Below are 4,905 nucleotides of genomic sequence, written 5' to 3' on the forward strand. Positions count from 1 at the left end.
TTAGTTAAAAAAAATTCCTAGGGAAGGATTCTGACTGGCCTGGCTTAGTGCTATGGTCTGCATATTTGTGTCCCTCCCAAATTCATATGTTGGAATCCTAACCCTTAAAGGCGATGGTGTTAGTAGATAAGAGGTTTGAGAGATGCTTAAGTCATGAGGGAGGAACCCTCATGAATGAGATTAATGCCCTTATAAAAGAGGCTCCACTAGCCACTTCCACCATGCGAGGATACAACAAGAAGTCCGTGACCCAGAAGAGGGCCCTCGCCTGACCATGCTGGCACCCTGATCTCAGACTTCCAGCCTCCAGAACTGTTAGAAAGAAATTTCTATTGTTTATAAGCTACCCAATCTGTGGTATTTGCTATAGCAGTCCAAGGAACTAAGGCACTCACCTTATATGCCCATGTCCATGACTATTCAGTGTTAAGACTGACAGCACCAGTAAAAGGAAGATGGAGTGGAGAATAAGTTCTCCCAAAGAAAGGGGGAGGGGAGTGTTATTCCAAGATGAAAATAAGGGTGATAACGGGCAAAAGAAAAAAAAATTGATGTCAACTATACTTTCCTTGACCACAATCTGGCATCTCTCTCTCAGCAGACTGCTTAAGACTGCTGTGGCTCAAAGCGTCCCTCAGACGACTTTCCGGTGCCCATTCTTCCCACACTGTAGGTAACTTCCCACCATATAGTCCCAGAGTCCAAGGGAGGGATGTTTGTAAATCTCCAGCTGTTCATGTGTACACACACATGCACAGGTGCATACACACATGCACAGTTGCATTTTAATTTTGTATTGTAAAAACCACACAAGATATTATCATTGTTTATACAAACAAAGTTCATTTAAGTTCACCTACATATTTTCTACTTTATTTATTCTTTCCTACATCTTAGACTTTCCATCTGGGATCACTATCTTTCTGCCTAAAGTACATCCTTCAGAATTCTCTTTGGTTTGAGTCTGCCACCAGCAAAACCTCTCCATTTTTTGTTTCGGTTCTAGATTTTAGGTTGGTTGGGTTTGTCCTTTATTCTTGAAGAATGTCTTACTTTGGTATAGAATTCTAGGTTGGTAGATTTTTGTTATTTCAACACGTTGACCTCATGATGCTGCTGCTTACTAGCTTCCACGTGGATGTTGAGAAGTCAGCTGTCAGTCTAATTGTTGTTCCTTTGACAATAATCTCTTTTTTCTCTGCCTGTTTTTAAGATTTTCTCTTTAGTTTGGTTTTATATAGTTTCATTATGATGGAGTAGATTTCTTTTTGTTTATATTGTTTGGCATATGATGGGTTCCTTGAATCTGTGTGTTTAGTTCTGGAAAATAATTAGCAATTATCTTTTTAAAATTGTCTCTATTCCATTCTTTCCTTCCTTTCCTTCTGAGACTCATATTAAACTTATTTCAGGTCTTCCTACTCTATCACTTGTGTCTCTCATCCTCTCTTCTGTATTTTTCTTTTCTTTAATTAATTAATTTATCTACTGGTCTTTCTATTCTGTAGTTTAGATAATTTCTTTTGATCTATTTTCTAATTTACTAATTCTCTTTTGAGTTAGTTCTAATGTGTTAACTCAATTTTTATGAAAATAGACCATTATCTTATACCATACCGAAAAATTAACTCAAAAATGGATTAAAGACTTGAATGTAAGACCTGAAACCATAAAACTCCTAGACGAAAATATAGGCAGTACACTTCTTGACCCATTTTATTGAGAGTTTTATCATAAATGGATGTTGGATCTTATCAAATGCTTTCTCTGCAACTATTGAGATGATCATGTGATTCTTAGTCCTCATTTTGTTAATGTGGTGTATCATATTGATTGATTTGCGGATGTTGAACCATCCCTGCATCCCTGGAATAATTCCCACTTGATCATGGTGTATGATCTTTTCAATGTATTGTTGTATGCAGTGTGCTAATATTTTGTGGAAATTTTTTGCCTTTATGTTTATCAGTGATATTGGCCTATAATTTTCCTTTTTTGCGTTGTCCTTGTCTGGTTTTGGTATCAGGGTAATGTTGGCCTCATAGAATGAGTTAGTCAGTGTCCTGTCTTCTTCAATGTTCCAGAATAATTTGAGAAGGATAGGTATTAAATCTTCTTTGAATGCTTGTTAGAATTCACCAGAGGAACCATCTGGTCCTGTATTTTTTGTTTTTTGTGAGGTTTTTGATTACTGTTTCAATCTCTTTACTTTCTGATTGGTCTATTCAGATTCTCTATTTCTTCTTGATTCAGTTTCGGAAGGTTGTATGATTCTAGGAATTTATCCATTTCTTCTAGGTTATCCAATTTTTTGGCATATAGCTTCTCATAGTATTCTCTTATAATCCTTTGTATTTCTGTGGTATCCATTGTAATTTGTCCTCTTTCACTTCTAATTTTATTTATTTGAGTCTTCTCTCTTCTTTTCTTAGTGAGTCTGGCAAAGGGTTTTTCAAAATTGTTGATCTTCTCAAAGAACCATCTCTTAGCTTCATTGATCCTTTCTACTGTTATTTTAGTCTCTATTTCATTTTTCTGCTCTGATTTTTATTATTTCCCTCCTTCTACTGACTTTGGGCTTTGTTTGTTTTTCTCTTTCTAGTTCTTTTAGGTGTAGTTTAAGATTACTTATTTGAGATTTTTCTTATTTGTTGAGGTAGGTCTGTAGTGCTATAAATTTCCCTCTTAGTATCCCTCTTGCTGCATCTCATAAGAGTAGGTATGCTGTGTTTTCATTTTCTTTTCTCTCCACGTATTTTTTTATTTCTCCTTTGATTTATTCATTGATCCAATACCTGTTTGGTAGCATGTTGTTTAGTCTCCACATATTTTTGACTTTCCCAGCTTTTTACTTGTAGTTGATTTCTAGTTTCATAGCATTGTGAACAGAAAAGATGTTTGATATGATTTCAGTCTTCTTAAATTTATTGAGACTTGCCTTGTTTCCCAACATACAGTCTATCTTTGAGAATGTTCCATGTGCCCTTGAGAAGAATGTGTATTCTGCTGTTTTTTTGGATAGAATGTTCTACATATATCTATTAAGTCCATCTGGTCTAGTGTTTCCTTGTTGACTTTCTGTCTGGATGATCTATCCATTGACGTAAGTGGGGTGTTGAGGTCCCCTACTATTATTGTGTTGCTGTCAGTCTCTCCCTTTAGGTCTGTTAATAGCTGCTTTATATACTTTGGTGCTCCTGTATTAGGTACATATATACTGATCAGTGTTATGTCTTCTTGGTGGAATGTCCTCTTATCATTATGTAATACCCATCTTTGTCGCTCATTATATTTTTTATCTTGAAGTATGCTTTGTCTGATTTAAGAATGGCTACACCCGCTTTCTTTTGCTTGCCATTTTTTTTTTTTTTGGAGTATCATCTTCCATCCCTTCACTCTGAGCCTATGTTTGTCTTTAGAGCTGAGATGTGTTTCTTGGAGGCAGCATATTGTTGGGTATTGTTTCTTAATCCATCCAGCCACTCTGTGTCTTTTGATTCGAGAATTCAATCCATTTACATTTAGAGTGATTATTAATATATCAGGGCCTAATACTGCCATTTTATCTCTTGTCTTCTTGTTGTTCTATATTTCCATTGTTTCTTTTCCCTTGTATTTCTGACTGCCATTTCAGTTTGGTGGTTTTCTGTGATGGTTTTCCCAATTTTCTCTTTATTTATGATTTTTTGACTCTGCTATGATTTTTTGTATTGTGGTTACTGTGAGGTTTGTATAAAAGATCTCATAGATGAGATAGTCCATTTTCTGATAGCCTGTTATCTCAATTAGCCTAAGCAGGTTCCATCCCTTTCCTCTTCCCCTTCTATGTTTTTGTTGTCACAATTTATGCTTTTTTGTATTGTGAGCTTGTGACAAAAGTAAAGGGGCTATAGTTATTTATGATGCTTTCTTTCCCTTATCTTTTATGTTATAATTAAGTTTTTGCAAACTTATTCTGATAGAGAGCTGCAATTTTCTGATTTTGTCTGCCTATTTATTTCCTTGCCCAAGCCTTTGTAGACCTTTGTCTTTTTGTTTCAGGTAGATAGGAAGTTTCCCTTCATCATTTCTTGGAAGGCAGAGCTAGATGGTGATGAACTCCCTCTGCTTTTTTTAATCTGGAAAAGCTTTTATTTCTCCATCATATCTGAAGGATAATTTTGTTGGATAGAGTATTCTTGGCTGATCATTTTTGTTTTTCAGTATTTTGAATATATCATTCCATTCTCTCCCAGCCTGTAAGGTTTCTGCTGTGAAGTCCACTGAAAGTCTGATGGGGGTTCCTTTGCAGGTTATTTTCTTCTCTCTTGCTGCCCTTGATATTTTTTCTTTGTCATTGACTTTTGACAATTTTAATATTATATGCCTTGGAGAAGGTCTTTTTGCAATGATCTAATTAGGAGTCCTATTGGCTTCATGTACTTGTATGTCCACTTCTTTCCCCAGATTTGGGAAGTTCTCAGCTATTATTTCTTTGAACAAGCTCTCTGCTCCTTTCTCCCTCTGGGATACCTATAATCCTTATGTTACTTTTCCTAATTGAGTTGGATATTTCTGGAAGAATTTCTTCATCTTTTTAAAATCTTAGTTCTCTCTCCTCCTGCACCTGAAGCATTTTTAGGTTTCTATCTTCAAGGTCACTAAATCTCTCCTCCATAAAGTCTAGTCTATTTTTTATATTTTGAACATTATTTTTTATATCTCATTAATTATATTCTTTATATCCAGAATTTCTGTTGTGTGTGTGTGTGTGTTTTTTTATATAGCTTCAATCTCTTTAGTGAAGTATTTCTTCTGTTCCTTAATTTTATTCCTGAGTTCATTGAACTGTCTTTCTGAGTTTTCTTGTAATACTTTGAGTTTCTTTATGATAGCTATTTTGAATACTCTGTCAGTTAGATTGTA

Source organism: Equus quagga, chromosome 7, assembly GCF_021613505.1.
Source record: "Equus quagga isolate Etosha38 chromosome 7, UCLA_HA_Equagga_1.0, whole genome shotgun sequence".
Classification (NCBI taxonomy): domain Eukaryota; kingdom Metazoa; phylum Chordata; class Mammalia; order Perissodactyla; family Equidae; genus Equus; species Equus quagga.